This window comes from Trichosurus vulpecula, chromosome 4 (assembly GCF_011100635.1).
Source record: "Trichosurus vulpecula isolate mTriVul1 chromosome 4, mTriVul1.pri, whole genome shotgun sequence".
NCBI classification, from domain to species: Eukaryota; Metazoa; Chordata; class Mammalia; order Diprotodontia; family Phalangeridae; genus Trichosurus; species Trichosurus vulpecula.
The window spans coordinates 184001791-184016054 of NC_050576.1; positions in this window are offsets into that span (position 1 = coordinate 184001791).

Here is a 14264-nt window from a genome sequence, read left to right on the forward strand (position 1 = left end):
CATGGTGGTATATATGTATATACATATATATCTGTGTATATATATACATATATATATATATATGTATATGTATGTATATATGAGGCACTTTGTAAAAGCTGAGCACTTTTACAATTATCATTTCATTTGAGCCTCACAAAAACACTAACAGGTAAGTCCTCCTATCCTCATTTTACAGATGAGGAACCTGAGGGAGATAGAGGTTAATACTTTGCCAGAGGTCACACAGCTCCTAATTATTTACAGATCATTACTAGTTATTTACAGATCATTTCCCCCTGTGAATTCCTTAAGAGGAGGGATTTTTCGTTTGTTTGTTTTGCAGTGTTTAGCACATAGTAGGAACTTTTAAAAAAAACCCACTAGTTGACCACCTGATTTCATCCCCAGCAGATGCTTCCTCTGTTTGAGGCTTGATTTGAACTCAGATCTTCCTGACTCCAGTCTCAGCACTCTATCTATTGTGCCACCTAGCTTCCTGAGCTAATTAAGATGACCAGGCACTCTACCCACTGCACCACAATTGAAGGAGAAATGGGGAGTGGTAGAGCAAAGATTTTAGAGACAAGACATTGGAGCCTTGGTACTTCATCATAAAATGGTATCAGATATTATACTTGCATGCTCCAGTTTAGCATTTCTCTTGCAAGTAAAGTCTTTTGAACAATCTGGGTCAATGTTAGGAGACTTAAAACAGTAATAGGAAACAGAGTGGTACAGTCAAAATGGGCCTTGGTTCTAGAGTCAGAGAAATTGAGTTTGACTCTCCCCTCTGATGTGTATGTACTGTGTATGTATATGCCATTGGTCAAGTCCTTCAACTATCCTAGGTCTCAGCTTCCTCATCTGCAAAATGACAGGGGTTGGATTAGAATGCCCCAGGGTGGCTTCTCAGATCTATGATCCTGTATGGGTCACAAGAGGGTCACTCATGTTCCACTCTACCACAATAGAAAGAAGCTGTCTGATTTTTATAGTAGGGAATCAATCAGTCAACAGCCATTTATTAAGTACCTACTCTATGCTTGACATCATGTTAAGTGCAGTCCCTGCCCTCAAGAAGCTTATATTCTATTTGGTGGGGGAGGCACTAGCAGTTGGGTAGAAGGAGGAGTCTCAGGAAAGGCCTGTAAGAGGCCATGTTTGAGATGAGCTGTGGAACAACATATACAATTTTCCACCCAAGAGTCTAAAAGACATTCATTATTTCTATAAACAATTACCCACCTTTGTTAGCCACCTCTGATACTCTTCTGGCTCCAATCATCTCTGGCTTCCTTCAAGCTCCTTCTGGAGACCTTTCGCACCCCCATCTCCCTTCCCTTTGTTGACTATCTCTGGTTTATACTGTATATTTCTTCTATGTTCCTAGTTGTTTACAGATCATTTCCCCCCATGAATTCCTTAAGAGTAGGGACTTTTTAGTTTGTTTGTTTTGCACAGTGCCTAACACATAGTAGGTGCTTTAAAAAACACCGTTAGTTGACCACCTGATTTCATCCCCAGTAGACACTTTCTCTGCCTATGTACATTTTCATCTCTTCTTTATAAGAAAGTTCTCCAGGACTTCCAGGGGCAGAGCCAAGATAACGGCTGAAAAGCAGGGACTTGTGTGAGCTCCCCACCAGGTCCCTCCAAAAAACTATAAAAAATGGCTCTGAAAAAAATTCTAGAACTGTAGAACCCGCAAAATAGCAGAGGGAAGCAGAGATCTAGCCCAGGACAGCCTGGATGGTTGCTGGATGAGGTCTATCATGCACAGAGCAGAGGGAAGTGGAGCTCAGCGTGGGCAGCAGCAGGACCAACCGGACCAGCAGCAGGCTGGAACAGGCCCTAGCGCCCTGAATCAGTGAGCTGTGGCAGTTACCAGACTTCTTAACCCACAAACACCAAAGACAACAGAGAAGGTTAGTGGGAAAAGCTGCGGGGGGACAGAGTTCATGGTTCTGCCACTGCCCCAGGGGCAACAGGGGAGGTGCAGCTACAGAACTACAGCTGTAGTTACTTCTGGCCCCAGGCCCACATGGTAGGAGGAATTAAGTGGTGGATCAGAGCAGGAGTGAAGAGCCTGCTTAAGATTTGCATCAGGTCCAGGTTGGTGGTTCTTGAGGAAGGAGGCGTGCTGGTGTGGCAGAGCTGGCTGTATAGAAATAGCTCTGAATTCAACAGCACATCCCCTCAGGCTTGGAACAAAGTACTCTTTGCTCTACAAGCAGTCATACCCCAACGAAAAACTCAAGGGTCAAGTAAGTTGGCTGGGAAAAACGCACTCAGATTCAGTCTCAGACTTTGGAATCTTTCTTTGGTGACAAAGAAGACCAAAACATACAGCCTAAAGAAGTCAACAAAGTCAAAGAGCCTACACCAAAAGCCTCCAAGAAAAACATGAACTGGTCTCAGGCCATGGTAGAGCTCAAAAAGGATTTGGAAAAGCAAGTTAGAGAAGTAGAGGAAAAATTGGGAAGAGAAATGAGAAGGATGAGAGAAAAACATGAAAAACAAGTCAATGACTTGCTAAAGGAGACCCAAAAAAATACTGAAAAAAATATTGAAGAAAACAACACTTTAAAAAATAGACTAACTCAAATGGCAAAAGAGCTCCAAAAAGCCAATGAGGAGAAGAATGCCTTGAAAGGCAGAATTAGCCAAATGGAAAAGGAGGTCCAAAAGACCACTGAAGAAAATACTACCTTAAAAATGAGATTGGAGCAAGTGGAAGCTAGTGACTTTATGAGAACTCAAGATATTACAAAACAGAACTAAAGGAATGAAAAAGTGGAAGACAATGTGAAATATCTCATTGGAAAAACCACTGACCTAGAAAATAGATCCAGGAGATATAATTTTAAAATGATTGGACGACCTGAAAGCCATGATCAAAAAAAGAGCCTAGATATCATCTTTCAAGAAATTATCAAGGAGAACTTCCCTGATATTCTAGAGCCAGAGGGTAAAATAGAAATTGAAAAACTCCACCAGTTGCCTCCTCAAATAGATCCCAAAAAGAAAACTCCTAGGAACATTGTCACCAAATTCCAGAGCTCCCAGGTCAAGGAGAAAATACTGCAAGCAGCCAGAAAGAAACAATTTGAGTATTGTGGAAAAATAATCAGGATAACACAGGATCTGGCAGCTTCCACATTAAGGGACTGAAGGACTTGGAATACAATATTCCGGAGGTCAATGGAGCTAGGATTAAAACCAAGAATCACCTACCCAGCAAAACTGAGTATCATGCTCCAAGGCAAAATATGGATTTTCAATAAAATAGAGGACTTTCAAGCCTTCTCAGTGAAAAGACCAGAGCTGAATAGAAAATTTGACTTTCAAACACAAGAATCAAGAGAAGCACGAAAAGGTAAACAAGAAAAAGAAATCATAAGGGACTTACTAAAGTCAAACTGTTTTGTTTACATTCCTACATGGAAAGATGATCTGTATGATTCATGAGACCTCAATATCATAGTAGCTGAAAGGAATATGCATATATATATATATATATATATGTGTGTGTGTGTGTGTGTGTGTATACATATATATACATATGTGTGTGTCTATGTATGTATATATGTAGGTGTATGTATACACATATATGTGTGTGTGTGTATATATGTGTATATATATATACACATACACAAACACACACAGATGGCACAGGATGAGTTGAATATGAAGGGATGATATCTAAAAATATAAAATCAAAGTAAGGGCTAAGAGAGGAATATATTGAGAGAGGGAGAAAGGGAGAGATAGAATGGGGTAAATTATCTCTCATAAAAGTGGCAAGAAAAAGCAGTTCTCTAGGAAGGGAAGAGGGGGCAGGTGAGGAGGAATGAGTAAATCTTGCTCTCATCAAATCCGAGGGGGGAATACCATACACACTCAATTGGGTATCTTACCCCACAGGAAAGAAGGAGGAAGAAGATAAAAAAAGGGGGGATGATAGAAGGGAGGGCAGATGGGGGGAGGAGGTAATCAAAAACAAACACTTTCTAAAAGGGACAGGGTCAAGGGAGAAAATTCAATAAAGGGGGATAGGTTAGGAAGGAGCAAAACATAGTTAATCTTTCACAACGTGAGTATAGTGGAAGGGTTTTACATAATGATACGCATGTGACCTATGTTGAATTGCTTGCCTTCTTAAGCAGGGTGGGTGGGGAGGGAAGAGGGGAGAGAATTTGGAACTCAAAGTTTTACAAACAGAAGTTCAAAAACAACAACAAAGAAAAAAGTTTTTGCATGCAACTAGGAAATAAGATACACAGGAAATGGGGCATAGAAATTTATCTTTCCCTACAAGAGAAGAAGGGAAAGGGGGATGGGAGGGGAGTGGGGTGACAGATGGGAGGGCTGACTGGGGAATGGCCCAACCAGAATATACACCATCTTGGAGTGCGCGGGAGGGTACAAATGGGGAGAAAATTTGTAATTCAAACTCTTGTAAAAATCAATGCTGAAAACTAAATATATTAAATAAATTAAATTTTAAAAAAATAAAACAAAACAAAAAAGAAAGTTCTCCTGAGTTGCTACATCAAAAAAAAAAATCCACTTGATGGCTCATCTTTCAGGAAGCTTTCCAGTATTGGATCTCTATGCCCATACTTCTCTTTGGAGATCATGGAGTCCTGAGCCTAAACAGAAATTTTTCCATCTTGGTGAAAACTTAATAAGGGTAAACTTTAGGTTTCAAGAGTGGAGCCAAGGACCAGGGAACTCTCTCTTTTGTGAAAACTTCACCTAAACATTAATTGATTTTCAATGGATTAGATTTAAATTTGGAAAGGAGATTAGGAGAGGAGGAGAAGGTAAGGCAAGGTCACTCCTAGAGCAAGGGACTTGACTGGAGGAAACAGAAGCCTCTAAAGAGAAATTAATCAATTTGCCAGAGGTGGGAAGTCAGTGAAAGTCCTTGGGTATATTTCACCTCCTAATCCAAAACATCTTAAAAGTCCCATAGAAAGTCAGTTAGTGTATATTTAGGTGTGGTTCCTACTTTGAGTGTTTACTACATGCACTGGGCTCTGAAGGTTGGCACCCACCTCCTAAGAAAAAATCTGGGAACTTCTGATAAATCTTATTGTTTCTACTACAGAAAGCCATTGGCTAAAGTGATGAAATACACAGAACGCCCATTTAGATAGATTATTGGCTAATCTACAGGTTTACACAGCATTGGTTGTAAGTAAATATTTGTTTGGGATGTATTTAAAATGCTGGGTGGATGATTCCTTACCTAATTGTAAACCCATAGGGGTGGACTTCAGTGTTATTACAGTCAGATTGTTTGTCTCCCTACCTTGTTAATGAGGGGGTCAATGGGAACTTTCCTTTTAAAGAATCTCCATAGGTTTAAGTAGCTAAGGTTAATCAGTCAATCATTAAGCATTTATGTTTTTTCATTCATGATTTTTTTACTTTTAACATTATTTTTTTAATTTTGACTTCCAAATCCTCTCCTTCTCACTCCTCCCCCACCCATTGAGAAGGCAAAAATGTGATATCAATCATACATTTGAAATCATGCAAAACATATTTTCATATTAGCCATGTTTTTAAAAAAAGAAGAAAAATAAAGTAAAAAAAAATCATTCAATCTTCACTTAGAGTTCCTTAGTTCTCTCTGTTGGATAACATTATAAATTCTTCAGAATTGTCTTGGATCATTGTACTCAATAAGCATTTATTAAGAACAGACTATGTCCCAGGCACTGCGCTAAGTGCCAGGGATACAAAGAAAGGCAAAAGACAGTCCTTGCTCTTGAGGAGCTTACCATCTAATGGGAAAGACAACTCAAAAATAATTATAAACAAGTTACAGGATTGTCTGGAAATATAGAAGATATATTGGAAATTTATATAGAATAAATTTTGAAATAATCATGGAGGTCCTGTAAAAGGTGGGATTTTAACTGGAACTTGAAGTAAGCCAGGCAAGACAGGAGGTAGAGATGAGGAGAAAGAGCATTTTCCACCCTTGTGTATGGGAAACAGTCCATAAAAATGCTAGCATAGGGAGATGAAGTATATTGACCGAGGAACAAAGCAAAGAGCCCAGTGTCATGATCACAGAATATGTGGAGAATGGAGAAAACATGGCAGGGGGTAGGAGGAAGGGAGGGGGTGAAAGGGGAGAGGATAGAAGAGCAGAAAAAGGAGGGATAGTGTGAGCTAAAAAAAAAAGGTATTTAAAGAGCAAGTGGAGGAAAGGTTGTTTTCTTTCTACATGTTTCCCGTGACTATAATGATTCTTCTTCCTTAGTGCTATGGCATTCAACAAAATTTAATTCAATGCTTATTAAGGATCTTCTGTATGTATAGATGCATGAGAATGGATAGAGTACTAGATCTGGAGTCCAGAAGATCTGGGTTCAAATCCCACCTCTGATATGTAATCATGTGACCATGGGTAAGTTCCATGAGCATTAAGCAGGACATGGTCCTCTAAGCTCAAAAGGTGCATTTGCAATAGCACAAGGAGTCACCACACTGAGGAATGTACAAGGTACTTGTCCTGAGAGTACAAAGATGGAAAGCACCAGAATTACCTCCTTCAGGGAGTTCACAATCTACTGGGAAGATATACTTAGACACTAAGTCTACAAGCTAGACATCCTAAGGACAACAGAGAGATGTTAACAAAACAAAAATTCTCAACAAAAATATAAGAAGGAAGAGAGGAAGAAGTGCTGGATTTGGAGAGAGGAATTGAATTTGAAACTCTGCTATTGACCTGTGTGAAATGGCCAAGTCACAAGAGAGATCAATCTTTATACCTCAGTTTCTTTATCTATAAAATGACGAGTCACCTAGATGACCAGTGTTGTTTGGAAGACTGAATGAATGGATTATATGCTAGGTATAGGGTCCTTCACCTATAAAGGGTTCTAGTTGATGACCAAAGCTAGAGAGGTCAAGTTGAGGCCAAGTTATTCAAGTTTACACCTAGACTCTCTCCCTTTTTGCTAGTTGATGAATGGTTATCAACATTTTAATGGTCTAATTAAAACAAAGTAATGGTGTATGGATTATACACCTGACTGGACAGATTATATTGATATACTCATATGCAGTATAGGGATATGAATCATAGAACACTGCAGTCTGGAAAGCTTTGAAATGGGTATATCCTAAAAGGCAATGGAGACTCATGCATGAGCAGGTTGCAGCACATGGCAAATAAAGGATTGTAAAGTGGTGTGAAGAATGGCATCAAAGAACTATATGTGTGAAAAAAGAAGATGGACTGTTCATGTTGTGAGAGTAAGCTATAACTGATGGGATAGACCAACTCTTTGTGATATAAAGAGAATAGGAGGAAAGCCCTCCATGTTGGGTAGAACCCTTCCCCTGCCCCCACAGTGGCAAATTTATAGGAGGACACTGACAAGAGTCATATAGGATGGGCAGGAAAGAAGAGGCTGTGACCTGCTCTGTGTCATTGGAGGTAGCATCCTGTGAGATGACAGGTTCCTTAGAATATCTGAGTGATGCTTATTTGACAAGAGTCTTTCATCTAATTTAGAATAATTGAATGTTAGTGTTGGAAGAAACCTTAATTAAGTTCATCTAATTCAACTCTCCTTTACAGAGGACACTGAAGCCCAGAGAGCTGAAGGGATTTGTCCACGGTCATACAGGTAGTAAATGACATAGTCAGGCTTAGAATCTAGGTTTCTTGACTCCTAGTAAAATGTAATAACATATACATACATAATATATTAAATATAATATAAAAAGGATATTTTAAAGAAGGGGTTCATAATTTGGAGTCTATAAACTTGTTTGTTTGTTTTTTAATGACTTGTAACTTCATTATATGTAATTGCTTTCCTTTATTATCCTGTGTATTTTATTTTATGTGTTTAAGAATGTTATTACTCTCACCTGTGGCTCCAAGAAGCTGTAGCATGTGCAGAGGCCACACTCCTGTAAAACCATCTCAGCAGATGGGGTAAACTAGGTTGAGGATAACCATCAGGCTTCAAACCCATCGATGAGTTAGGGAGATGTCTACCCTGAGAATATGAAGACTTTCCTTGGTGGAATGGGCAGATGAGAACAATTTGTTCCAACAGCCATGAAAGCAGCTGAAGCAGGTGCTGTCGAGTGCTTAGAGCTTGGTCAGATATGGAAGACACCAAGGTCATCCCACTGCATCCCAGGCCATCGCTAGACACCTTGACTTTTGTCCTGCCACTGGACTCCAATGACTCTAGAAGAGAGAATGAGGCTGAGGACTTTGTACGACTCTGCCTCACTTAAATCCAATTCACAGGCAAGTCAAGCTATCAGTCAACGATGTCATTGGTTTTCTTTGAGAATGAAGGAAAAACAATGATAATCCGTTTATTTTGTGAATTTCAAACTGTTATTCTAAGAAGGGTTTCATAGACTTTGGCAGGTTACCATGACACATAAAAGGTTAAAACCCCTCTTTAAAACAAAACCAAAAAAATATATATAAAAAGAACCCTTAGACATATCAAGGAAATAGGGGAAATAAAAGTTTTCAATTCAAATAATGAAAAATGTTTAGTAGAAAAAGACGCTCAAGAAACTGGCAAAGTCACACTTCAGAAATAAAAGTGGCATGTCACATTTTAAATACTGAAAACAGGTTCAGAATAATAGTCATCATTTTATGACTTGGTCAAAGACAGTAGCTGAAATGTCCCCCCCAAAACAATAAAAGCTAAGCCCTGGGTGGAGACTTCACCACTGATTTCTGACTTGTTATTTTCTTAGTAAACATTTAAGTACATGAAGATAATTGCAGGGCTTATAGAGATTACTTAGCAAAGATTATAGCACTAGAGATTAAAATTGACTTCCTATTAACTAATATAGAATGTGGTTTCTTTTCAAGCGAAGGCATATATACATTAATATGTATCCTTTATGTACATTTATGAACTACAAAAGCAAACCCGCTATTGTATTTTGCTAATGCTGACATTGTGGATATGTGCACAAAGTATGGACATATTAGAATGCAACTAATAATGGTACCACTTTCTGGAGATAAATAATGGAAAAGATAGGCAGCATGGTATGGTAGAGAGTCAGTCTTGTAGTCAGAAAGACATGAGTTCCAAGTACTGCCTTTGACACATATTAGCTAGGTGACCCTGGGTACAACCTCTCAAAGCTCCATGTAGGGTGCCAAAGTACATCTGTGAAGGGAGTTTCCACATGAGGAGTTCCTCTACAGTGATGAAGTCACAAACCTGGACCCAAAACAAACAAAAATACTACAAAGATGGTTCAATATACTACAAAGAATGTTACTTTTGACATGTGGAAACCTGAATTCACAATCCCACCTCTACCACTTACTAGCCACAATAACCCTGGTTAAGTCACTTAACATCTCTGAGCCTCAGTTTCCTCATATGTATAATGACAAAAATATCAATCAAGACTGGGGTTGACTATGTCTTGTGCAAGGTGTACGATTATCTGCACACATACACAGACCTCTACTTCTCCCTGCTACTGGCTCGTTTCCTTTTAAGTCTCACTCCAGGTATAAAAATATCCCTGAGACACCTCAGAAATTATTAATCTTGAAGAAATTGTCTCTGTAACTGACTTGTCCTTCATCTCAGTCTGAGCCAAGGAAAGGCTGTACAAGACTAGCCTTCTTGGATAGCCTTCCCTACTCTCAATCTGTGTCTTATTAGCTTGGACTAAAATCATTCAAAATGGCCATCCATTTTAATAATGATTTAAAATAACACACACCCCACCAAATAAAATAAAATAACACGAAAATGCAAATGCAAATACTTTAAAGGAATAGATGTCTACTTGTAGACTGATTGGCTGTAGATTGGGGGCTGATCGTTTTCTTTTCCCAATATCCTTCTCCCTCCTGGTCAGAGGAGAAATAGGATGTACAGGGGTCAGATAGGTAAAGAGGAGCTGTGATCTTTCCTTAGAAGAGTTCTAGGAAATCTGGGGGAAGGCAGGGGATGTAGACTAGATTCTAAGTTCTCACGAATTGCAATCTGCTCTTTGCTCCAATACACTGGTGCTAGCCTACCCAGTGGTCTCTCGCTGCCTTTACACATCCTCTACCTCACCACAAAGTCTTAGCTCCTCTTCCTTTCTCCATTTCCTGTCATAGAGATAACACCCATTCCCCCTGTTTGCTGGCCATTTGCAAGAGAGGCACAGCTCAAAGTCTTTCTTCTCTGCTGTCTTGACGTCATGGTTTCTCTCTCTTGGTTACCTGGCTTTTCCTTGGAAGGAAGTTCTTTCCAAGGTCAAATGCTCTCAGAAAATTAGGCAACTCTGGGTGATGCCTTCATAGTAACATTTCCCCTGCACCAAGTTTCTGTAGTAATATCCCTGGGTGAAGGGTTACAGACTTGAACTATGTCACAAGATTGTTGAAAGGAAAGTTCTTTGCAAATCTTAAAATGCAATAGGAATGTCAGTGATTATTATATGCTGCTACTTCCTTAAAACAAGCAGCCAGTGTCTTAAAGCTAACCCATTATTATCTCATTACATTTTTCACTTAGATTTCTATCCTCCTGCCATTGAATAAAATGGAACTGGACACAAATCTTATCCCAGCAACTTGAGAAAAAATATCATGGGATTCCAAGAAAAGACTGTAACTAGTTTTTTGTTTTTGTTTTTTTTTTTTAATGACTGTGCTCCCTTGAGGCAGCCTGGGTGAATGGCAGTGTATATGTGTGAGTGTGTGAGACCGACAGACAGACATTTTTCCACATTCTCCCTTCTGCCTGGTAAAGCACATGAGCAGAGCCATTCAGTTTCAGTCCACCCCTGCATACAGCTGGAAATGTATTTTCCCCTCCTCCAGAAAGCATGGTGGGTTGCCAAGGCCAATCACTCATATTTATCTTTAGATCACAATCCCCTTCAACCAAGAGTCCTTTTAGGTTCCTCATTCCAAAGGAGTTGACTAGCTTTCCTTAAATATTTGTGCATGCATTCACCTATGGCTCCAGTTTCACCAAGGGTGGTTGTATTTCAGTGGTGGGTAGGTAATATTGCATGTCCTAAAGAAATCTGTCAACCCCAGGTTATTTGTCTCCAGATAAAGGATAGCTCTTCATTATTAGGTTTTCAGTGTTAAGCTTTTTGAATGGTTAAGTGGTTTGAATGTTGTTGGTTTTAAAAAGGCAAAATAAAAAAAAAAGCCCTAAAAACTAAAAAAAAAAAAAAAGCCAAGCCTACTCTAGCTATCCTGTGACTCAGTTTATCTAGTCAGGCTGTTCTATGTAAATAGGGTTACACTAAGAGAGTTGCTGTGTCCAGATCTAGGAATAAGGTATAGTCACAGTGTAATTTGCTCCAGTGAGACCATATTTGAGTGCTGGGCTTAATTTTGGCCACCACAGTTTAGAGAATACAGAGATTAATGAGATTAAGAGATGGTTTAGAAAGGACACTGGGGAGCTTGAAGATCTAAAAGAAAGCCTCAAGTAAATTCCATATGGGATGACTTAGGGCAGGGGTGGAGAACCTGAGGCCTCAAGGCCACATGTGGCTCTCTAGGTCCTCAAGTTCGGCCCTTTCACTGAATCCAAACTTCACAGAACAAATCCTAAAAATATTAAAATTCAAAAAATTTGCCTCAAGGCCTCAAGTTCCCCACCCCAAATCAGGGGAATTAGAGATGTTTAGCCTGGTTAAGAGAAAACTGGGTAAGGAGAATCATGATAGCTAAGGCTGTCATTGTTCAGTCATTTCATTCTTGTGTGGCTCTTTATGAACACATTTGGGGTTTTCTTGGCAGAAATACTGGAATGGTTTACCATTCTCTTTTCCAACTCATTTTACAGATGAGGAAACTGAGGCAAACTGGGTTAAGTGACTTGCCCAGGGTCATACAGCTTAAGTGTCTGAGGTCAGATTTGAACTCAGGTCTTCCTGATTCTTGGCTCAGCACCCTATCTACTACTCCACCTAGCGGCCCGTAATAGTTATCTTCAAGTGTTTTTAAGGACTTTTATGTGGAAGAGAGATTTAAAATATTCTCTTTGGCCCCATAGGGCAGAACCAGGAGCCATAGAGAGAAGTTGTAAAGAGACAAACTTAGACTTGATATAAATTAAAAACTTCCCAATAATTAAAAGTATTGATAAGTTAAATAGGGCTTTTACAGGAGACAGTGGGCACTCTCTTATTGGAGGTCATCAGCTAGAGGTTGGGTAACCACTTGGCCTATGGGAATAAAAATAAACATAATTTCTGCAGGAATTCTTTTTCAGCTTGTGATAGATGGTAGAGAAGTTCCCTTCAAACTCTACAATTCTGTGTTTCTGTGATTTCATGTCAATGAATCAAATACTTATGGCTGCCTAAGTGTGGGATCCATGTATGACTTCTACAGCTAAGATTTATATCCATCGATGACTCTAGGACATTGCCTGGGTGACTTGCATGTGGTCACATAGCCAATGAGTTTCAGAAGTAGTATTCAAACTCAAATCTTCCTCAATCCAAGCCTAGTCTATGCAAACTATGCTTGTCTCTTAATCTTATTAACTGTACAGCAAGGTGGCATAGGGGATAGAGGACTGGCCCTGGAGTCTTCCTGACTCCAGGCCCCTGAGTTCAAAAATCAGTCTCAGACACTTACTAGCTGTGTGACCCTGGGCAAATCGCTTAACCCTATTTGCCTCAGTTTCCTCATCTGTAAAATGAGTTGGAAAAGGGAATGGTAAACTACTTCAAATCTAGCTCCAGACACTTATTAGCTGTATGATCCTGGGCAAGTCACTTAACCTCGATTGCCTCCCTCCAAAAACCTCAAAACTAATGTATGTAAATCAAACACTCCATAAAGGTGAAAAGCAGTACATTATAGAGGGAAAACTCTTGATTTGGAGTTTGAGGACCTGGGTTCAAATCCTACCTCTTTCAATTGTTATCTATATGACCTTAGGCAAGTCACTTCAGCTTTGGGGGGAGGGGCTTTAGTCTCTTAAAGTCTCTTATCTGTAAAGCTGGAATAGAAGACCCCTAAATCTATGATCCTGACTTATCTAAGTCTTTGGGGTGTGTACATCTTCTGAAGTATTTTCATTTGCTATTTGTTTGTCAGAACAAGACTGGTTTCTCTACTTCCCTGGGAAGACATACCTGGGTTCATTCCTGTGTGTCTGACTCATCACATACTTCAATGAGACATCCTTCATGGTCTTGCTCAAGTACAATGGAGAACTCCAGAGAGACTCTCAATGAGGTCATGCACATGGAAGAAGACAGCATTTTTGATCTTCTTAATTCTTTGATGACCTAACCATCCTGAGGAAGTTTCTATGCCTTTCTACAAGTGTCAATGACACAATTCACTCTGGTTCAGTAGCCCATTTGGGCAACAGGTAAGTAATATTCATTAAAAATAAAATCTAATTTTATTTACCATATGCTAACAATCATAAAACTAAGCAATTTGTGTCAATTCTACAGCACATACAAAGGCTGATCATACAGGTGACCACATATGCATATAACTAACACAAACACACACACACACACACACACACACACACACACACTTTTTTATTGGAAGAAGAAAAGAACAATCAGAAATGGGTATAGATAAAGTGTTGGACTTGAACCCAAGAAGACTCAGGTATGAATCCCACCTAAGGCACTTACTATCTGTATTATCTTGGGTAACTCAGTTCCCTTCCCTGAGTCTCAATTTTCTCATCTGCAAAATGGGGATAACAGAAGCACCTACTGCTCAGAGTCGCTGGAAGGAAGGAAGGAAGGAAGGAAGGAAGGAAGGAAGGAAGGAAGGAAGGAAGGAAGAAAGGAAGGAAGGAAGGAAGGAAGGAAGGAAGGAAGGAAGGAGGGAAGGAGGGAGGGGAGGAAGGAAGGAGGGAGGAGGGAAGGAAGGAAGGAAGGAAGGCAGCAAGGAAGGATTTATTAAGCACAGGAGATACAAATACAAACAAGAAAGACAATCCCTGTCTTCAAGGAGCTTACATTCTAATGGGGGCAGACAATACAGAAAAGGGAATTGAGAAGCTGGGGGGTTGGGTGAAACATGGTTTTGAAGTCCAGAAGCCAGGAACAGGGCCAGGAATGGAGAGAAGCACAAGTTAGTAAGTACCAGAGGAGAGATTTGAACTGAAGCCCTCTGATCCCCAGCACAGTGCTCTTTTCCCTTCACTCCACACTGCCTCCCCCACAGAATGTAAAGAACAGAAAAAGAATTGACTTTAGCAGGGCTGTTTGTCAGTGAGGCAGGAGACCAGAGAGCTATA